General features: G+C 40.9%; 1 protein-coding gene across 13 annotated transcripts in view; it reads left to right on the forward strand.

Moving 5' to 3' along the window:
* Nucleotides 1–1,605: 1,605 nt before the first annotated feature.
* Nucleotides 1,606–24,136, forward strand: part of sox6 (SRY-box transcription factor 6) — a 200,594-nt gene continuing 178,063 nt past the window's right edge. For all 13 annotated transcript variants that reach the window (XR_004206768.1, XR_004206765.1, XR_004206766.1 and 10 more), the window contains exons 1-2: nt 1,606–1,929; nt 4,649–4,746. The gene's annotated coding sequence lies outside the window, so the exon portion shown is untranslated. The remainder of the gene's footprint in view (nt 1,930–4,648; nt 4,747–24,136) is intronic.

Genomic DNA, 24,136 nt, shown 5'->3' on the forward strand with positions numbered 1-24,136 from the left:
CTATTATTCCTCAGAAGAGTTTGTCGATCTAATAGCAAGATGTATAGCCTACTGTTGAAATGTTTTTGTTTTATTTCTCGTTAATTATGTCCGCTAGAGTTTGGTCTATACAGACCTTTGATGCTATAGATTTTTTTATTGTCTTTTACGATTTTGAGGATACATAGCAGGCTACTATAGAAATCTTGAGAAGTGATTTTACTCCTCTAATTCCAATGGAATTGTAGCCTATAATAAAAACCAGGAATTCTATTTAAGCCTTTGAAATATTTTCTATTGAATGTTCAAGGGGGCGGAAAACATTTGCTTGGTAGGCCTAGTGACCCAAATATTATTTTGATATAAAAAATGTCACTTCATTTACATTTTACAATGTAGCCTATTATATGTTAAGTAATAAGTAAGTGTTTTGGTGGGCTACCAATATATTTTTTGAAATACTTTTTTGAGACAGGTTGACCTACCACTGGTTGTTTCAATCATCAATAACACGTTTTTTTTGTTTGCATAAACCTTGTAGGCTATGTCAACCAAAACAAAACGTCAAAGTCTATACACTATTGTGTGTATTGAAAAGACAATAGCACATCGATCTCTAATGTTATGTGTATGCATCATAGGCTGATTAACCATGAGTTAATCAATGACTTGCAGTAAAATGATTTGCTTCTTTTATAAAAGTGATATATTGAGTTCTCAATAATTGAGTTATAACTAACACCATAAACCTTGCTGATATTGATATTATTTTATACAGATCAGACGAATAGGAACAGGCGGGCTCCCTATTTGAGATAGATTATCTTCTTATATTTGAAACGATGACACATTTTTATGAAATACTTTATTAATTGCCTTTCGCTTTCCTGTATTAACTTATACTTCGTCTATATAATGCTGAAATGATCAATGTAGGCTATAGGCTACAGTGTAACAACGTATTCCCACTACATTAAATTCCTACCCAACATAGACAATCGATCTATGACTGTTATAGTCTATGCCAAATATCGTTTGTCATAAAATCGAATGGTTGACACTCGAGTTCTTTACACGTCACTTCATATCAAAGCTTCAGTTGATCTGTTATAAAGGCCAGCAGTGTTATATTATAGGTAGAGTATAACTAACCCCTAACCGAGTAGTTTTGATCTGTTATAAAGGCCAGCAGTGTTATATTATAGGTACAGTATAACTAACCCCTAACCGAGTAGTTTTCTGTCTTCAACTCTGAAGTGCGTTTCTGGCATGTGCTGTTGATAAAATTGTTCCATTAATTTAGAGTAAGGCAAAAGACAAAAAATAATGCCTTAAAACAGTCCACTTTACAGGTAAATAGGACAATAACTCTTATTGGAGTTTGTTGAAGTGCAAATTATGTTGTCACAACTTTCAATTGTGCTGCTGTATAATAATCGGATAATTGTTGTATTTAATGAAATCAAGAGCAAAATCTCCCTCTGTCTAATCACTCACTAAACTCTCTCTCTCGCTCTCTCTCTCTTTCGCATCTCTTGTCTTGTCTGGGCTGGGAGGGGGAGTCCTGCCTCTTTGCCTTCCTCAGATCAATGCCCTGGCCACTCACTTTCTGATGTTGCACGACGGGAAATGCTTTGAATACTTGCGACATGGCCGCTCACATTGATTGCCAAGATTGACAGCTCTGCGTCGTCTTCTCTTGTCTCTGAGAGAGAGGGAGATAAAGAGGATAGATAACAACAAAAGCTCCTTGCAGTTTTGACAATTAAACTTCATAGAAAGAACGGGATCCCCTCATATAGCCAGTGGGAACCACAACAGACTTTAGTTCTCTTTCCTTTTCTCTACAGATAGTAATCGTTATGTTTTAACATAATATAGCGCGAAACACACGACTCGGGATACGATACCGTCGGGACCTGCATCTCTCTTTTCTCGGCTGATCTCAAGGTAAAACGTGCTTAGTTTTAACATGTTGTATCGTGTTTTCATTTAAACTGCGTTATTTAGCCTGTTTTTGTTGGTACGTAACAGTTCGCCTCTTTCGATGTCAATAGGGGTGTTAAAACTGTTTTCTCTCTCTCACGCTTCTTTGTTCAGGGTTCATGGGGTGAAATTATTTGTTTGTAGGGCGTTTTTTGTAAGGGGGATATGATAACATTCTTATTTATTGTTTCTCAATCGCGAGAGCCGTGGTAAACGCAATACGAAAGCAGAGTACGTGAAAAGACAAGCGCAAGCGTTCTCTGGAAAGGTTTGGATAGCTACTGTAACAATGATGCCCTGTTTTATTTACCGACACAGGAGACTTGTGTAACTTCTAAATTACATTCAATCGTGCGTCTCGAGGTATTGATATCAACAGCTCTATATTCCACTCGGATTAGCAGTTAGGTTACTGATTTAAGCAACATACAGCTAGGTAGGCTAGGAGTAGGCTGTATGAATTACGCGCAACCCTTTTTATTTCATTGTTGGTTACGCATCCGCAAAGTCTTTTCGCGAAATTCAACTCTTAAAAATGATCATCAGTTTATATGTGTTTTGCTATGGTGTTGGTATCCGGATGCTCAATAACTTTCTCCTGTGGGACTGGAAGGCAATTTTACTTTTGTCCACAGAGCGGTACTATTCATTGACAATGACGTGCGCATTGCTCTAGGTCCCCTTCCATACCCTTCCTTTCGCCCTGATATTTCTGGATGCGAGATTTACAAGTTTCTTCGAACTTGAGCATATCGTTTTTTTAGTTGTCTTTCTTCCAAACTCTAAGTAATCTACATTCATTGTTTGACCGGAATTATAATTCAGTGTAAAACATGTATATTCGTAATTGTTTCCTATGTTGTACGAGGTTGGGAATTCACTCTGCCTTAACTTTAGCTGGAGGTCAGGCAAATTGACCTTAAAAGAATGCATAAGCCATAAATTAAAACCAACTACTCCTCGAAAGGCTATCCCATTTAGAAACGATATACCTGGACAAGGCTTCCCCTACAAGCCTACAAAGCACTGCTCTCGGACTGTTTTAGGGACTAACGTAAGTCATCTGGTGTAATTATTTTGTTTCTTTTGCACCATTGTCTTTACCTATCATGGACAGGTGTGAATCTGGCTATAGATACAGTGCAGATACTTGGAAGCACAGATTTAATTGTATGCTAAATATTCTAAATATTTACATTTGATTTGTTTCCAAGTGTTATAGATTGGATATAGTTTCCCTCATTTTTAATTTAGATTTTTTTTTTAAATAACTTTTACCGCATAGTAGACTATAATCAGATATTTAGCTATTTTAATATCACACATGGCTTTTGAAGGTGCTTGGTATTTTCCTAAAAACACGATTATATACGAAGGTAGTGGGAGGACAAATGCAACGCAGTTCGTGTGAACTTGTCTGTTGTGTGAAGATAGCCCATCATTTACAAGGTGTTTCCCAAAATGAAACACTCGCAGTCTCACATAAAGCTCTAACTAAAGCTCTAACTTATGCAAAATAAGTGATAACAATTTAATATAAAACAGAGGAAGCTGACAATGGATAGCCTAGGTTTTAAAGTATGAGAGGAGAGGTTTTCTCTGTCACTGCAAATATGGACTCTATAGCCTACAGCTATTGCTACCGGGGAATATTCCTGTGCTCCTTTTTTCTTAACCTTTGAAATAAATACAATAGGATTGCTGTGCCCACCCAGATGCGGAATCTGAAACCTTCATTGAAGACAGCTTAACTTTTCTCCTATTTTGCCTTCCAAATAATGTCCAGTCCGTCAGAATAACCCGGTGTCTAATAATACAATCATGTCTTAAGTGAGAGGGTGCATGGGTGAAGAACAATCGTCCGGCTTGTTCCTCTGTTCGGGTGAAGTTGGTCTCGTAATGGTATTTTGTTTTGAACAGTTGCTGTTAGTTGAGAGTGCAAGTTCCCTCATAAGGTAAGGTGGCACCGGAGCCCAATGGAAGTCACATTTATAATTAGACTGCCAATTCAGCACATTGTCCTGATTGCTATACAGGGACATTCGGCACTGTCTGGCTGCTCAATAGGAGATAGTTTTTCCTCTGACGGACAGTTTAACACTGCCGGTAACAAATTAGTGAGGAGCAAAGAAGTTCTGTTGATGGTTCACTGCACGGCTGTTTCAACTCGTATTTTATCAGGAAAATAAAAAATGACTCCGCGATTGCCAGGTCCCTTTTCTCTCCGTTTCTGCCCATCTTTGTTTATTTTTTACGCACTCTAAATACTCTAAAATTAACGTAGGCCACAGTCGCTTCACACGGCAATAAAATGGATGAAAGGAACATTACAATATAATATGAATAACATGGTAGATGTAATCGATTTTTATCATTTAAACCTACCTACGTTTTTACACATAGGCATACACTACACATACTATTTGAATTTGACCTCTTGCTCTGTGTGTTGCGCATTGATTGTCTTGTACACAAAGCTGTTATTGAAATCAAAGGTTATATTGATTAGGCTTATATTATCCAGGATGTTGGATTATTTGTTTCACTTTTAATACGATGATGAAAGTTGATGTAAATGTTTTATTAACTATTTTGCTGCGTATTTGGCATTTTGATTCAGATTTATGGTTTAAAATCTCACCTATTGTAACATTTCATATATTTCCTACTGTTTGATTTTCAGGACTATCTGCACGTGGACTTGTGGTTTTGCGAGAGAGAAAAACATTTCCGAACTGGATCCGGCATAAAGATATCGACTCCCTGACGCATATGGTGCCAGTAAGTTCAGAGATTTAGAAGTGCATTTTGACATACCGAAACCGCATACTTCACAGCCTGTGCTCGGCGCTCTTTCACGGTGGCTCCCTTGTTTAATAGATTCAATCCCAGATCAATAGAGTTGCATATTGCGAGACGAACTTTGCAATTGGAAACTCATTTTCTGTCATTTAACGACCGCTGATGATAAGCAAAACAATATAAAAATGTTTTATTATTAGAACAAGTGTTGTCCTATTTAGTAGCCTAATACTGTTACATACGTTTACGTTTTATGAATGTATTGTTTTCCTGAGGGTTAAACGTATTGCTTTTGATTAGACAGTACAGAAATATTGTAATTATTGACAGCGCAATCTAGACCTGCAATGTGAGTTTAAAACACACTTGACCACAATAGTTATCATATTTGGAAAAATGTGTGTGAGCACAATGCAAATGCAATGCTTGATTTTAGTTATTGAGTCTATGGAAATATTGTGGTTTTAGATCTCAGCAAGACAACATGCAGAAGGGGATCTGTTTTATTCCATACCAGGCTATTGTTAGTTTAAGGAGTATGTTATAATATATATTTTGTCAATTATTTTGTGCTTTGTATATCATGCACAGCAATTAGCTTTATGAAGCTGGGAAGGCCAGTGTAGGGTCAGTAGCCTACCATGTGTGTTTAATTGAATGTTGATGTGCTCTCTACGGAGGCAGGTTGAAGACCAGGCATTACAGTGCTGCGTCAATTTAAAACTGGGGCATTAAATTAACTTTGAATGGTTCCCTTTCAATTACATGATGTGAGCTGGTCCTTGGACTGTTGTCTCAAAAGGGGTGTCTTACCTACTGTGGAATACATTACTACTCTTATCACATAGTGTTAGTTCATCACTCTATTTACTATGTGTGTGTTTGTGTGTATTTATGTGTGTAGTCTATGTATGTATGTGTGTCTGTGAGAATGTGTGTGTGTGTGTGCGTGCGTGCACGCGCGTGTGTGTGTGTGCGCATGTACGGATGTACGGATGTATGCATGTACCGTATGTACAGAATATTGAATGTATGTAGGCCTATGTACACAGTATTTGACATTGATGACTAATGGGTTTGGTGATTTGAAAATATTTTATAATGATTTGAAAACATTGACATATGTCTTTCTTGTATGTTTTTGGTATGTGCATTTTGCATCAATGGTTGCTTTTACTGAGTCTGATCTGTTAACTGCTACATCAGTGCCACTCCATAATAGCCTCAGAGACAACTATTATAGGACACAATGGATATGTATGGTATGTTTCTGTGCTTCAGTAGTTTGAAATATGAATTGACAATGAAGACTGAAATAAGAAAATAAGAATAAGAAAAGTGTATTGAAAGTGTACTGTTGTTCTGTCTGTGGATTATTTTAGCCCTTGCAGTAAAGGCTTCAGCTGGTTTCATTAGTGATTATGCTTAAGACAGAGTTCTGCATCCTAGAACCAAGAGGTAAAGTAAGTTTAATTTTTGGTTTAATTGTATGGCCTTGGTTTATCCGTAGCTAATTCCCTTGCCAAACTGAACTCCTTGCCCTCAAAATGATATTGCTCTAATAGCATGAGAAATAACAACTTTCCAAGATCAATAACATTTGATGTTACAACTTGCCTTTATAAATAGCCTACATTATGTAGAGTACTTTACAGCAACTTTATGAATTTGATACGTTGAGCTATATTGGATATTTAAGTTGGGCCAAATGATTCTGGGTTAATGAGGTAAAATTATACAAATGATACGAGTTGATACGAGTGTGTTTGCGTGTGTGTGTGTGTGTGTGCGTGTGTGTGTGTGTGCGTTTGCGTGTGTGTGTGTGTGTGTGTGTACGGGGCACGTCTGTTCCTTCTTGTTGTACCCCAGACACTTTGCTGTGCTTGGCTTGTGATAGTCTGTCTGTCAGGGGGCTACTGGATCAGGTCATACATGACAGATGCAATCTTCACTTTTTTAAGTCTCTCCTTTTTTAACTTCTTGTTTTTCCAATTGAGATTTTGAATCAGTCAGTGCGATAGTAATAGTTGCCGCAGTTACAGTATGACTAATGAGAGAGATGTTGCTCCTTGGATGCAGGCTGGCAGGGAAAGAGCACAGGAGGCAGTTGAGTTGAGGCTGGCTCAGGTACTAGTCCCACTCTCCTCTCCTCTTCTCTCCATGTCTGAGGGGGAGTGGAGTGGCAGCCGAGGCCTAATGATAAACAAGATGAGAGAAGCAGGTAAACAACAGCAGGCCTGGTAAAGGTAGGGCGTGTGGCAGCAGAAGGGAGAAGATTTCTGGGGATAATAAATGTGGCAGCGCATGTTGTGACATCTGTCTTTATAAGTGTTAGCTAATTTGCAGCAGAATATTTCAACAATGATCAAAACCGATGGCAACATGTTCATTACAGGAGTCTTTCTTTTGTAGTCCTCTGATTTGTCTTCTTCAAGTTCTCAACGTGTGTTATTGAAGGGCTTTGGCACCTTCAGATCTGGCACCATTATGATCTTCTTGTATGACACAATTAAAAAAAGATGCTCTTTACAGCACATTAATGCACAATGATTTTAATTTTCATTATGCAAACTGTGAATGCAGTTTTAATAAATTAAGTGAAAACTTGCAATGTAAATGAAACATGCCTAAAATGACTTTCAAAGAATCCTCACATCTTTTTATGCCCTTTCTGGCTTGAGGTGAACACATCTCAAGGACCTTTTCATTTCCAGCGTTGACAGTCTAGAGAGGGTCCAGGCTCCATCTCTGAATGTAATGGTTTTGTTCCCAGAGAAAATGTACGCCTCTCAGTACAAACCATTCTCACCACTCATGGGTGATGGGTGAGTCTTGAAATATTGATGAAATCAATGGTTCCAGTGAGACATCAGTATCAGACAATGGGGGCATCCAGAGGCTAGCAATCTAACTGTACAGACACAGATGATTTTCAAGTCATGAAGATGGATACTGTAGATTAATGATTAGACACATGGTCTTGGTGAGATGCGTAAGTCCTCATACGTAGTTATTATCAGACTTAAGAATTGTTTTCAGAATTTTAAGTAAAAATTAGCTAGGCTATACTTATCTGGGGTTTAACTACACTCCCAAATTGCAATCTTGCTTTAGATTAGAATACGGATTCTGAATCTACTGCACATCGGGACATGTCAGTGCAGTTGTTTGTGTTTTAGCTGCAGTCCAAGCTAAATGTGTTGTTTCTTTATAAAGGCTTTCATTGTTTTCTTCTTAGTAACCTTGGGTCCAGATGACTTCTGCTGTGAGATTACATGAACTACATACAATTACATTCAATTAAATAGGTTGAGTGCATCCTTTTCTTTAAATTGAAAACCATCAGCACCTGTATCCCATTACATGTTGAAGACCAAGGTACAGTACCAGAGAGCGATAGAGAGAGATTTCACTATAGAATCAACCAGACCTCTAGTATCACATTACATGTTGAAGACCAAGGTACAGTACCAGAGAGAGATAGAGAGAGATTTCCCTATAGAATCAACCAGACCTCTAGTATCACATTACATGTTGAAGACCAAGGTACAGTACCAGAGAGAGATAGAGAGAGATTTCCCTATAGAATCAACCAGACCTCTAGTATCACATTACATGTTGAAGACCAAGGTACAGTACCAGAGAGAGAGAGAGAGAGAGATTTCACTATAGAATCAACCAGACCTCTAGTATCACATTACATGTTGAAGACCAAGGTACAGTACCAGAGAGAGATAGAGAGAGATTTCCCTATAGAATCAACCAGACCTCTAGTATCACATTACATGTTGAAGACCAAGGCACAGTACCAGAGAGAGATAGAGAGAGATTTCCCTATAGAATCAACCAGACCTCTAGTATCACATTACATGTTGAAGACCAAGATACAGTACCAGAGAGAGAGAGAGAGAGATTTCCCTATAGAATCAACCAGACCTCTAGTATCACATTACATGTTGAAGACCAAGGCACAGTACCAGAGAGAGATAGAGAGAGATTTCCCTATAGAATCAACCAGACCTCTAGTATCACATTACATGTTGAAGACCAAGGTACAGTACCAGAGAGAGAGAGAGAGAGAGAGAGAGATTTCCCTATAGAATCAACCAGACCTCTAGTATCACATTACATGTTGAAGACCAAGGTACAGTACCAGAGAGAGAGAGAGAGATTTCCCTATAGAATCAACCAGACCTCTAGTATCACATTACATGTTGAAGACCAAGGTACAGTACCAGAGAGAGAGATAGAGAGAGATTTCCCTATAGAATCAACCAGATCTCTAGTATCACATTACATGTTGAAGACCAAGGTACAGTACCAGAGAGAGAGAGAGAGAGAGATTTCCCTATAGAATCAAACAGACCTCTAGTATCACATTACATGTTGAAGACCAAGGTACAGTACCAGAGAGAGAGAGAGAGAGAGATTTCCCTATAGAATCAACCAGATCTCTAGTATCACATTACATGTTGAAGCCCAAGGTACAGTACCAGAGAGAGAGATAGAGAGAGATTTCCCTATAGAATCAACCAGATCTCTAGTATCACATTACATGTTGAAGACCAAGGTACAGTACCAGAGAGAGAGATAGAGAGAGATTTCCCTATAGAATCAACCAGATCTCTAGTATCACATTACATGTTGAAGACCAAGGTACAGTACCAGAGAGAGAGAGAGATTTCCCTATAGAATCAACCAGATCTCTAGTATCACATTACATGTTGAAGACCAAGGTACAGTACCAGAGAGAGAGAGAGAGAGATTTCCCTATAGAATCAACCAGATCTCTAGTATCACATTACATGTTGAAGACCAAGGTACAGTACCAGAGAGAGAGAGAGAGAGAGAGATTTCCCTATAGAATCAACCAGATCTCTAGTATCACATTACATGTTGAAGACCAAGGCACAGTACCAGAGAGAGAGAGAGAGAGAGATTTCCCTATAGAATCAACCAGATCTCTAGTATCACATTACATGTTGAAGACCAAGGTACAGTACCAGAGAGAGAGAGAGAGAGATTTCCCTATAGAATCAACCAGACCTCTAGTATCACATTACATGTTGAAGACCAAGGTACAGTACCAGAGAGAGATAGAGAGAGATTTCCCTATAGAATCAACCAGATCTCTAGTATCACATTACATGTTGAAGACCAAGGTACAGTACCAGAGAGAGAGATAGAGAGAGATTTCCCTATAGAATCAACCAGACCTCTAGTATCACATTACATGTTGAAGACCAAGGTACAGTACCAGAGAGAGATAGAGATTTCCCTATAGAATCAACCAGACCTCTAGTATCACATTAGCTGTTAAGTGTTTGGTAGGGAACTGGGTTTGAACATTATGATTTAAAAATTAGCATTAGTATTTTACACGGGTATAAATAAAGCTAAACCAATGTACATTTTGAGCAATTGTATCGCTTCACATGAACAATATCATTTCATAACACACCAAAGGGGTACAATTTGAACTGTTTCATTCACTCACCCATTGAATATGTTTCACGTTTGGACTGCAAAATAATTGGACAATTTATTTTAATCCAAAGCATAGTTGTGCATAATTAAGTTAGACTTCAAAATGCAACAGTGCCGGCTATGGTAAATAGTCTCTGTTGAATACTCTCTTTCTAAATATCACACATTAATATGTAGAATTAATTGGAGGGGCCTTGGTGGCCGTGTGTTTTTGACACAGGGCTGTTTCTGTAGGGGACGGTAATCAGTAGCACTGTCAGCTGGAGGAATTAGTACAGCTCATTGTTTCTACGAGTCACATGAAGATTTGCGCAGTCCATGTGTGAAGATGGCTGGCTCTATTTCCATATCAAAGAGGTCCACAGTGCTGCCTGTAATTAAAATGCAGTGGTTTTGGGAGCCCTTGCTCGGCACACAGTTAGCACAGTACACTGAAGCAGCCGAGTGTTGTCATCTTTCCCTAGGAGTGTGCAAGCGGTCGACTCCTGCATGCTTCTCTCAATACACCTATAATTTTGTACAAATGTGAATGCCAGTCCACGCTCCTTTTGTGGAGAGTTTAGTTTTCTTTATCTAGCCTCTCGTTGTGGCTGCCTGTTTTATTTTAGCCCTCAGAATAGACATGATTTAGTGTACGTTATTGTCATGTCAACTGTTGACATTGCCAGTGATATTTCATATTCTATATGCACTGTATTCATTGGCAGTATTTATTCATAACCTTAATTGTGGAAAGGCCATGAAATCCCACTCTTGCGTTCCATGATTTACATGACTTGTTATTAGTTAGTGACCTTGTTGCATATTTCTCCAAACGAGGCCGGGGTCAACAGTTCCTTGTTGGTTTGTTCGACAGTGTATTGTGGTCTCTGTCCTTACTGAATTGGAGAAGATCTGAGGTTGGGTCTTGTGAGAGAACGAGGGAAGAGAGATTACTGCGATGTGGGCCTCTACGCTGCTCGAACACAAAGGCCTCAGAACAACCCTTTCCTTGTGATCCCCCATTGTGTTTGGATCAGGCCTTCCCTTGGGCTGGCTGCTGCCAAGGACTTAGTACAAAAGGACACTATGGAAATATCAAACTGGAAACCAACATGGGCAGCTCTCGGTGTGAGAGCGAGGTACCAGGAAGAAAACTTTGTATGCCCGTCACCCTGTTCTAATTACAATGTATTACATTCAGGATGCATTTTGTCCATTGATATTAGCATTTACAAGGAGGATTGGTGACACTAGTAATTTGGAAAACCCGACTGGATAAACTTACTGGGAATGATGTAAGCTGCATGAATAGTCTTACTTGGAAATGTAAAATAGGAAATTCCCTTTCCTCTTGAAAGGTCGACTCCTGCATGCAGGTAGCCTAGTGGTTAGAGCAAACTACCTCTAACTTCCTTCATACTGGACAGAGACATTAAAATGGTGTCCACAAGTTCATCTGACTCTGGGGAAGTAGATAAAGGGCCTCATTGCCTAAATCCCAAAGTATCCCTTTAACATTAGAGCATATACAGTAAGGTAACCATGCTTTATGGAGAACCACACGTGTCGTATTTCATCTTCAGCCTCTTTGGTTCCGAAAGATAATTTATGATTTAGTGTCCTCTTGCATCTGCCTGTGTGTATTCCACAGTGAAGCTGGGGTTAGCACGGTGCTTTTCTGTTTTCGCAGGTTAGACATTAGCCAGTTCCTGGAGGCTGACAGTTAGCCTGATATCTGCCAGTTCCATCAGATATGAGATGTAAAATATGCTCCACGATTGTGTCTGTGCTGCTCCCTGCTCTCTGCTCCGGAGTAAAGCATGCTGGGAGCAGTTTAGTTGAGACATGACGCTCAGCACCACTGATGCTGTGCAATACTGGGGCTCTATTTGTTTTTAAGGCTCTCCACTGCCATCCACATCTTTATACATTGCAAAACTGTCACCAAATGATAGATCACAAAGTTTACTGTGCAGAGTAATGACACGAGGTCACTAATTGATCAGATATGATTTGGCACCTTGATTTACAAGGCAACACCAGAGCTTTGACTTCACCACACAGCAGCTTGATGGGGAAGACTGTGTGGCGTGTCAGTCTATATTAAACAGCTTGCCCCTCCATGTGTCACTGTGTCACTGAAGAATTACGTAAATGCAAAATAAAGTCCTGGGGCCTCATTTATCAATCATGCATAGGCACAAATCTGTGCGTAAACCATGCATAGGATCATTTCCACACAAAGTGTGGGATTTATCAATAGGAACTTTTGATTGAGAGTGTATGTAAATTTAGAAAACTGCCATGACCATGCGTACACAAGGTGCATAGTGGTGGATTAAGGGAACTGCTTACCAAGCCTAGAATGGGAGAAATATATGTTGAATTTTTTTTACATTGTGTAGGTAATAATTAAATAATTTTTTGATTTAATTCTATTTCCATTGTGAATTCATGCAAGTACAGTTGAAGTCGGAAGTTTACATACACCTTAGCCAAATACATTTAAACTCAGCTTTTCACAATTCCTGACTTTTAATCCTAGTAAAAATTCCCTGTTTTATGTCAGTTAGATCACCACTTTATTATAAGAATGTGAAATGTCCGAATAATAGTAGAGAGTGATTTACTTAAGCTTTTATTTCTTTCATCACATTCCCAGTGGGTCAGAAGTTTACATACACTCAATTAGTATTTGGTAGCATTGCCTTGAAATTGTTTAACTTGTGTCAAATGTTTCGGGTAGCCTTCTACAAGCTTCCCACAATAAGTTGGGTGAATTTTGGCCCATTCCTCCTGACAGAGATGGTGTAACAGAGTCAGGTTTGTAGGCCTCCTTGCTCACACACGCTTTTTCAGTTCTGCCCACAAATTTTCTTTGGGATTGAGGTCAGGACTTTGTGATGGCCACTCCAATACCTTGACTTTGATGTCCTTATGCCATTTTGCCTCAACTTTGGAAGTATGCTTGGGGTCATTGTCCATTTGGAAGACCCATTTATGACCAAGCTTTAACTTCCTGACAGATGTCTTGAGATGTTGCTTCAATATATCCACATAATTGTCCTTTTTCATGATGCCATCTATTTTGTGAAGTGCACCAGTCCCTCCTGCAGCAAAGCACCCCCACAACATGATGCTGCCACCCCCGTGCTTCACGGTTGGGATGGTGTTCTTTGGCTTGCAAGCCTCCCCCTTTTTCCTCCAAACATAACGATGGTCATTATGGCCAAACAGTTCTATTTTTGTTTCATCAGACTAGAGGACATTTCTCCAAATAGTACGATCTTTGTCCCCATGTGCAGTTGCAAACCGTAGTCTGGCTTTTTTATGGCGGTTTTGGAGCAGTGGCTTCTTCCTTGCTGAGCGGCCTTTTGGGTTATGTTGATATAGGACTCGTTTTACTGTGGAAATAGATACTTTTGTACCTGTTTTCTCCAGCATCTTCACAGGGTCCTTTGCTGTTGTTCTTTGAATGATTTGCACTTTTCGCACCAAAGTACATTCATCTCTAGGAGACAGAACGCGCCTCCTTCCTGAGCGGTATGACGGCTGTGTGGTCCCATGGTGTTCATACTTGCGTACTGTTTTTTGTACAGATGAACGTGGTACCTTCAGGCATTTGGAAATTGCTCCCAATGATGAATCAGACTTGTGGAGGTCTACAATTTCTTTTCTGAGGTCTTGGCTGATTTCTTTTGATTTTCCCATGATGTCAAGCAAAGAGGCACTTGAAATACATCCACATGTACACCTCCAATTGACTCAAATGATGTCAGTTAGCCTATCAGAAGCTTCTAAAGCCATGACATCATTTTCTGGAATTTCCCAAGCTGTTTAAAGGCACAGTCAACTTAGTTTATGTAAACTTCTGAACACTGGAATTGTGATACAGTGAATTATAAGTGAAATAATCTGTCTGTAAACAAATATTGGAAAAATTACTTGTGTCATGCGCAAAGATGTCCTAACCGACTTGCCAAAACTATAGTTTGTTAACAAGAAATTTGTGGAGTGGTTGAAAAACAAGTTTTAATGACTCAAAGTGTATGTAAACTTCTGACTTCAAATGTATCTTGACAGGCCAGATACCATTTGACCCCATCAGTCCATGTTTTACATAATAATCCATATAAATTACAGTAATTTGTTAAATTAGAGGCACGTGTGAAAGTGAAACCATTGTTGAAATACTATTAAAGACTCAGATAATGGGAAATCAAATTAGATATGGCTGATCTTGCTCTGTTGGAAGATTTGGCACACGATTCATTTTGCAGAGAGCATGTTTTTAGAGACAGGTAGGACTGTTTTTGCTGAAAGTATAGATATTGTTTCCCAAAACCAATCGTATAGGATCTTTGCAAGGATTTAAGGCCTACTTTAAAAGGCAAACGCTTGCCATTTCGTTGCACATCAAAGTGCTATCAACCCTCGGATGTTTAGCAATGGGCACTTTTCAGCGGGAGTTCACCGATCGGCATCTCACATCCCTCGATGAGCCAAGTTTTTGGATGCAATCATTAGCAAAACAAACTGTAACATACAATTTCCATACACCATTTCAAGAGGGGTTTCTTTGCCATCAATAGGTTCACAAATACGAACGGAGCAATAGACGGCACCCACAACTCCATAAAAACACCATCCCAAAACGACTTAATCTGTGTGAACAGAAAAGGTTTCCACTATTAATGTGCAGGTGATAGGTTATGTAATGCGCAAAAAATACTGCTGAATGTAGTGGCCAGGCGGAACGCGTGACTCGTTCATTCTGTAGAACAGCAATGTTGGCCTACATAGCTACAGGAGGGAGCTGTTGAGGATGGATTGCTTATTAGTGAGTTGCCTACTATTTTAAAGTATATTTGCCATCGCTAAAGCAACTTGAATTTTCCTACTGGTCCTCTCTTTGTAGCTATGTTTTTATTTTTACTGGTCAAGCCACAACTGAGTGAGCCAAATAAAATATTTAGACACCTTTATTAAGTCTCTGAAAAGTTATTTTTTTCGTAGCTTTTTTTGGTTGCGCCGTTGTTTTTAATTGTACGGCGTTATATATTTCCCACAGGTTTAAAGGGATGATTTTAACCATATATGGTTAATTAGGAGCGTTTCGCAATGCAAATAGCCAAGGTCATGCACAAGCACGATTGGTATTTATCAATGGTTATCTCCTCCCGGTGTGCGTATCACGCTCGTAGGATTGTTTGATAAATCACTCTTTTTCTAAGTGTACGAACAGTCTAAATTCCATTCGTAAGTAGTATTTAAGAATAGTTTATACGCAATATTAATAAGGCCCCAGAAATCTGAGACATCAGCGCATGCATTTTCTCCGTTCTCCATCTCTTAAATAATATATTGGAAAAAGCTTACTGAGTATGGATGGTATAATCTCTCAGGCCTTTTACAGTATCTCTTTTTCTAAGGATAGATGCTAACATTTACATAGACCCATAGAACTGGACGTAGTGGCAAGGTCTGGTACTGATCAGTTGCTGACATATGGAATAGGCAATGTGACTAAAAACGTCCTGGAAAATGATTTGAAAAAGCTGGGATGTATCGAGCCAAAGTCAAGATTCCCTACACTTTTCGTGTGGAAACTGGGAATGCATAATGCCAAAAATAAATAAAAGTGACAAAAGGAGGGGGGGGGGGGGGGGCTCTTGTGGCTGACTTTTTGATGAAGTTAACCAAAATGTTTCCCCTGGTACAAACCCAGGTCTTTTGTTTCCTTCTTCCATGATTATTTACACCGACTTTGATTTTTTTTACAGGGCTTTGCCCTCGATGTGCGTCATGAGAAAATGGCTTCAGCAGACTCAACCACAAGCTCTCTCTCTCTTTTGCCTTCTCTGAGAAAATTAGAATGTCGTTATTGCATCATGTATAATTTACTCATACCTATGTTCAGAGAGAAAGAGAGAGAGAGGGAGCAAGAGAGAGGGAGGAAGAGAGAGAAGAGAGGGACAGAGAAAGAGAGGCCCTCGTGGTGTGGAGTGGTGAGGAGACGAGAGACGGAGGCTGAGAGCAGCTTGTCTGAACATTCCTCATTGTGAGGACTCAGCAGATAATGATGTTAGTGTTCGTCTAAGGTAATGTACTCTGTGTCGCCCCAGACCTCTCTGATACTGTGGAAGTGGACTGAACTGAGTCTCCTGCTACTGGAGCAGATTGAACTGGAGTTGTTTTGAGAAGGACAATGCTGGTCAACCCTCCTCTTCAACAGGAGGCTGTATAAAAACTATATTTGGCTGCTTGAGTGAGTACTCACAGTTTAAAGCTGAGTGCTAGAAATGTTTTCGTGTTGCTCATCAGTATAGGGAGCTGTGAATGGTTGAGGCTACTGTGTCCATCTCTCTCAGAGCTACAGCTTATCTACTTGGGGCCTCTCTAGAATGGAGTGTTTGTGTCAATACAGTATATAAATAAATATCCTAGAAATGTGTTCCACATGACAAAGTCCTACTGCCTCACCAGTCATTTGGCATAGCAGGAGCAGGAGCTGTCATATTCCTCTCTCTCTCTCTCTCTCTCTCTCTCTCTCTCTCTCTCTCTCTCTCTCTCTCTCTCTCTCTCCTGCTCTCTCTCTCTCTGCCAGCACATATTAACCACAGCACAGTATAAACACTATGTCGGAAAATATGAACATTTTGCTTCGACCCAAGTGGAAAACAAATCGAAATTGAATTAAAACTCACTACTTTCTTTAGAAACAATAGTATTTTAAGTGGGAAAAAAGTCAAAAGTTTTGCTTTCAGAGCAGTTAGTTTGTTTAGGACATGCTCAAAGAGGCAATTTTTACTCCAAACTACCAATGTAAAAACAGAATGGAGTTGGGTAGTGAAACAGAGTGAAGTGACTAATGTTTCTGTTAGCTTTCACTGCACTTGTCCTTACACACAGTGCAGACATAATGCTCACTCTGAGGAAAACCCAGACTGCTCCGTGCCAGAATCATAAATGTAAAGAGAATAGTCTTTAATAAAACATTTTTTGAATGGGACTTAAAAAAGAGACATCTGCTGAAGTGATGGAGAAAGCTTGTGGTTTGACCCTGCTGTGAATTTCCAATGAGCCTCTTTGATAATCTGAGAGGATAGCCACTCTGGCACATGCTACATGCTACACACCCACATACAACACACACAGTTACACACACTGCCAGGCAGTAAGTGTGCAGAAACTTCTGGGAGGGGTCTGGGGAGGGAGGGATGGGGAGGGTGGCTGACGAGAAGGTTGCACAAGGGGAAGGGAAGGCGAGGAGGGGAAACGAGGGGACGGGGTGTCCTGGCTGAGGATTAGTCACACTGGACTGGATGGGCTGCAGACGTCCACCACCAGCTTACTGATGTTAAGGACAAACACATACATGACTTCACTGACACACAAACTGAAAGTATGACCGTGTTGAACTTACTCAACCCCAGAGACCGGAGGGTTTCCCCTTTAAATAACCAATCACTTACATCTCTCCTCACAGTGAAAGCAAGTCTGTAGTGGTCAATTGAATTGCGGCCACCTTATAAACACCATTATTACACTGGAACAAACCTGCTATCATTAAGCCCTTCTCATATGGAAGCAGGAGTGGTCGCTCTATACCAGTTTAGAGAGAGAGACGGGGAGAGAGTTTTGTGCCTGAATGTGAATAGCGTTGGTGGAACACACAGACACACACACACACACCACACCAGACCCTGGGTTGTGGTTGAATGTCACAGTGGAGGAACACTTGATGTCCTTGGTTAGGGGTGGGGCTGATGGTAAGCAGGGGAGGGATGTTCCTCCTCTTCCTCGGTGAAGCTACATTTATTGGTCACCATCTTCAGGGTGGAGGAGTTTGGGCTGGGGCTGATGGTAGCAGGGGAGGGATGTTCCTCCTCTTCCTCGGTGAAGCTACATTTATTGGTCACCATCTTCAGGGTGGAGGAGTTTGGGCTGGGGCTGATGGTAGCAGGGGAGGGATGTTCCTCCTCTTCCTCGGTGAAGCTACATTTATTGGTCACCATCTGCAGGGTGGAGGAGTTTGGGCTGGTTAGCCTAGAGAGAGGCTTTTAATTAAACCATCATCATGATCAACTTGTGGTCAGTGATGGTCCCCAATGCTGGCTCTCCAAGATGAACATGGAATCACTGAGGCTTTCCTTGAAGTCTGTGTTGGACTGAATTAGAAAGGGAGAAACGAAACGGAGGAGAAAAGTGCTACAGGGCACTTTTTCTCTTCTTGGCAGGCAGAGAAAGACCTTCTGCCATATCCACTCAGGTTTAAACAATTACCCAACATCATAAGAAACCAGAAGAACCTTAGTCTGGAATAGTCATCGCTTCGGCCTGGCCTAGCTCGGTTTCAGGCATGGTGTAGCGAGCGTCACATGTTGGAGCTCTCGATAATTTAAATTAGTGTAAGAGGGTGTGCCTCCAGTCTCTGTATCTATGCAGCCCGAAGAGCTTTCCTTTGAGGTTGACAGCCTTTAATATAGTATTTCATGGTTTGATATGTGAGTGACACAGAGCTGCTCCAAGAGGACGGCAAAATGGTTTATTAGGGCCTAATTACAGCCCTGTGATTAAAGGGGAAGTGACTGTGATTAGGATAGTCGAGGACGATGTGGAAAATGGATGAATATTCAGAGCGGAGACGAGCAATAACGGCTCTGTGTGTGTGTGTGTGTGTGTGGGGGGGGGGGGGGGGGGGGGGGTATGAGTGCTGGCTGGTGCAGAAACCTGACTGCATGGCTGGCTGACTGACTGCTGTGTAACCACATGCTATGATATCATCTTTACAGCAGATCTCATCTGGGGGCTTTTCAGCTTTAGCTGTTGGGCAGAAAATGCATGCACAGATATGTGGTGCTGCCCTGGTAATGGTAACCTTCCAGGTTCCTGGTTCCTACTGCCTGGCTCTCTCTTGTAAAGTATGCAAAAGGAGCGCTAGCTTTCCCTATGTGGAAGAATCCGTAAAGCTGATTTAGTGCTCTTACAGGCCTTGTACGTTGCCCTGTGATTACAAAAAAAGGAAAGGATGTAGTAGGTTTGAAGCTTGTTTTGGTATGCTATCAGCCTGGCATGCAGGAGTAATGCAGTGGACTTTCACAGCCAATTGAACATGAAACTGTCAGGAATGTGCAGCACAGCCAGGTCTGCTCCGAGCTGCTAGGGGAACTTGCTAAGAATCACACATTCTTGTGAACTTCAAAGTATGCACTGTTTAAGCAAAGAGATAAATGGCCTTATTATTAGCCGTTTTATTCAATGGGGAGATTAGTATCGGTTTCTCTTTTCTTTTCAACCTGCAAACTTCGAACATTTTCAGACATGTGATATCTGCCATTTCTAAATCATTTCTGGGAGTGCTCTGAGGGTATGATATGGACAGCAAAACCTTGCGATTTTATAATTTCACAACTGACTTCATCCTTAAAATGACGGTTGGCTAACCTGTCTATTACTCTCTTTGATTTCAACAGTACATGCTTTTGCGCTCTGAGAGGTATTCATAATAAGCTTAAACTTCTCTGACTTTATTGCTAACGGCTCCTTATCTCCCAGCTATTCAAGAAAGAGAAGTCATTTTTCCAATTTCCAACATTTTGCTGTTAGGTCACAGCCTGCTCAAACCACCTTGAGGGGATTGTTGTAGCAAACAACACACATACTCACACACACAAAGGCACACACATTCACACACACACGCGCTCCCAGGAAAACTATATTCATCTTAAATAAATATGGAATGTTACAACTGTGGAATTTCCTTAGCCTAAACAGATACTGCCCTAGGTGCATATTTGCCAACTGGGAGCTTTCAGAAGTCATGTCATGTCCACGTTATTTATATGTCAGGGGTATTATATGTTTTATCTGGAGAACTAATGTTTATTCTTCCTTTTCCTCTGATGAGATGGAATGAACAGTATGATGAGATGGAACAGTATGATGAGATGGAATCAACAGTATGATGAGATGGAATCAACAGTATGCTGAGATGGAATCAACAGTATGATGCGATGGAATCAACAGTATGATGAGATGGAATCAACAATATGATGAGATGGAACGGTATGATGAGATGGAATCAACAGTATGATGAGATGGAATCAACAGTATGATGAGATGGAATCAACAGTATGATGAGATGGAATCAACAGTATGATGAGATGGAACAGTATGACGAGATGGAACAGTATGATGAGATGGAATCAACAGTATGATGAGATGGAATCAACAGTATGATGAGATGGAACAGTATGATGAGATGGAACAGTATGATGAGATGGAATCAACAGTATGATGAGATGGAACAGTATGATGAGATGGAATCAACAGTATGACGAGATGGAACAGTATGATGAGATGGAATCAACAGTATGATGAGATGGAATCAACAGTATGATGAGATGGAACAGTATGATGAGATGGAACAGTATGATGAGATGGAATCAACAGTATGATGAGATGGAACAGTATGATGAGATGGAACAGTATGATGAGATGGAATCAACAGTATGATGAGATGGAATCAACAGTATGATGAGATGGAATCAACAGTATGATGCGATGGAATCAACAGTATGATGAGATGGAATCAACAATATGATGAGATGGAACAGTATGATGAGATAGAATCAACAGTATGATGAGATGGAATCAACAGTATGATGAGATGGAATCAACAGTATGATGAGATGGAATCAACAGTATGATGAGATGGAATCAACAGTATGATGAGATGGAACAGTATGATGAGATGGAATCAACAGTATGACGAGATGGAACAGTATGATGAGATGGAATCAACAGTATGATGTGATGGAATCAACAGTATGATGAGATGGAACAGTATGATGAGATGGAATCAACAGTATGATGAGATGGAATCAACAGTATGATGAGATGGAATCAACAGTATGATGAGATGGAATCAACAGTATGATGAGATGGAATCAACAGTATGATGAGATGGAACAGTATGATGAGATGGAACAGTATGATGAGATGGAATCAACAGTATGATGAGATGGAATCAACAGTATGACGAGATGGAACAGTATGATGAGATGGAATCAACAGTATGATGAGATGGAACAGTATGATGAGATGGAATCAACAGTATGATGAGATGGAATCAACAGTATGATGAGATGGAACAGTATGATGAGATGGAACAGTATGATGAGATGGAATCAACAGTATGATGAGATGGAATCAAAATTATGATGAGATGGAATCAACAGTATGATGAGATGGAATCAACAGTATGATGTGATGGAACAGTATGATGAGATGGAATCAACAGTATGATGAGATGGAATCAACAGTATGATGAGATGGAATCAACAGTATGATGAGATGGAATCAACAGTATGATGAAAGTGCTCTTATTAGAACTGGGTATATTCTTGCGAACGGATCACTTTACATCCACAGATAATATATCCCCAAAAGTGTTTTTCTTGCATCACGTCAATCATGTTCCCTGCACTGAAAAACACAATTTTGCATGTCCAGGCATTCACCTATTTTTATTTTACATCTCTATTTCCTCTGAATATACTCCTCAAAGCACGCTCCGCTTGGAAATGTATATTCATATATAATGTAAGATATTTTTTTTTACAATTAGTGTGTGGCGAACAGTAGTGGTCACAGAGGGCTCTTTATATTTAGTTTGGAGCATTGTCAGTTTTTCTAGGATGAAAGTAATGGGAACCATGTGTTTGGCCGGCTAAAGAAAATTAGCGACCTTTCATGTGACCCACCTGTCGTGCTTTCAGCACCGTTAATGCTAACCTCATGTTACTATCATCAGGAGAGCCAGTCTGTGTCAGGCACTGGGGACATGAGGAGAGCGTCCTCACACAGGGCCCCTGGTAGCAGCTCCTGATACACTCTACTAACCCACCAGCACGGCAGGCCTGCTGCCTAACCTAGCACAGAGACTGTCTACATTTGACACTTACGTGCGACTTCTGCTATCAGAAGTCGCATTGAAAAGACAGATCTTGATGCACAAAAGTCACATTGTGGTCAGATTGTGGTCAGATTGTGTTCAGATCTGGCTAACCATTTCAGGAGGTGGTCAGGGACACATTTTGTGCAGATTTCTCCTCAATCTGGACGCAATCAGGCTACCGGAAGCGCATGCAGTGGGCAACGTCATCAGCACTCTGCCCACAAGTCTCCAGAAAACTTGTTTTGGGAGCGAGAGGCATCTTGTTTCATTAAAGGTTGGAGGAAATACATTCCTATCCTGTGAGGAATGTGTTTGCTGGCTTCATAAATGCTAGCCAGCATTTAACTATTAGAGTAGAGTTATGCTAACCTGTTTGCGATCCCTTTAGCTTCGCTAGCTAGCTTTCTGGCCTACAGAGGTTAGCTGGCTAGTTAGCTACAGTAGTTGGCTACTGCCGTCAAGTTGTTGTTGTGTTATTATCAGATTTAGCCTGTTCCACCGTTTGCAGAATCCATACAAAAAAAACTTTACAAAAAAGAAGCCAACTACTATTTGAATATACTGTGGGAAAAGGCTATCCGGAAACGGTAGACACATTTAAATGTAGGTGTAGAGGCATGACACGTTCAGAATTCCATCATCACAACTCCATGATCAGAATACAAAAGCTGCATGAACTGTCAAGTCTAGACACGATCAGAGCTGCCAGAGCTGCTAACTAACAAACAAAGAAACAAAAACAATCACCAAACAAATACGAAAATCTCCACAATAATCCGAGGGCAGAAATGTGCTGGTGGAGAGCCTCTATCTTAGACTTGGTTCCCACCAGCATCAATCTCAGCATTTGTCAGTGAGCTGTAGTTGTTTTCTATAGGCTGGCAGGCAGGCAGCACAGAGAGTCTGGCAGTATAGTGCAGGTTCCTAGCCCTGAGTCTGGAGCCCTCCCTCCCTCCCAGTGTGCTGTAGTTGTTTTCTACAGGCTGGCAGGCAGGCAGCACAGAGAGTCTGGCAGTATAGTGCAGGTTCCTAGCCCTGAGTCTGGAGCCCTCCCTCCCTCCCAGTGTGCTGTAGTTGTTTTCTACAGGCTGGCAGGCAGGCAGCACAGAGAGTCTGGCAGTATAGTGCAGGTTCCTAGCCCTGAGCCTGGAGCCCTCCCTCCCTCCCAGTTTGCTGTAGTTGTTTTCTACAGGCTGGCAGGCAGGCAGCACAGAGAGTCTGGCAGTATAGTGCAGGTTCCTAGCCCTGAGCCTGGAGCCCTCCCTCCCTCCCAGTTTGCTGTAGTTGTTTTCTACAGGCTGGCAGGCAGGCAGCACAGAGAGTCTGGCAGTATAGTGCAGGTTCCTAGCCCTGAGCCTGGAGCCCTCCCTCCCTCCCAGTGTGCTGTAGTTGTTTTCTACAGGCTGGCAGGCAGGCAGCACAGAGAGTCTGGCAGTATAGTGCAGGTTCCTAGCCCTGAGCCTGGAGCCCTCCCTCCCTCCCTCCCAGTGTGCTGTAGTTGTTTTCTACAGGCTGGCAGGCGGGCAGCACAGGGAGTCTGGCAGTATAGTGCAGGTTCCTAGCCCTGAGCCTGGAGCCCTCCCTCCCTCTGCAGTGAGCTGGGCTGCCCAGCTCCTCAGCTTTAACATGGTCTGTGCCATGTTGTAATGGGCTCCCAGGGCATGATTGGAATATAATAGCTGTTTCACTATGTTTTTCTTACCCCCCTTCACTCTCCACAAATGTAAAATGTCCCCGGCTACATGGGATATATAGTAGGAGCTGTGATGTAAGATGTTATTGCTGGATATGCAGACTAGGAAAATTTGGATTATTTTCCAAAAATCTCCCGGGCAGAAAGCATTATGATGTCACAAAGGCCACATTGTAGCCAGTTTGGGTGTACAGAGCTGTGTTTCCCTCTCTTTCTCTCTTGTTCTGTACATTGTCCGGCCACCT

Source organism: Oncorhynchus kisutch, linkage group LG3, assembly GCF_002021735.2.
Source record: "Oncorhynchus kisutch isolate 150728-3 linkage group LG3, Okis_V2, whole genome shotgun sequence".
In the NCBI taxonomy this organism is placed as follows: Eukaryota; Metazoa; Chordata; class Actinopteri; order Salmoniformes; family Salmonidae; genus Oncorhynchus; species Oncorhynchus kisutch.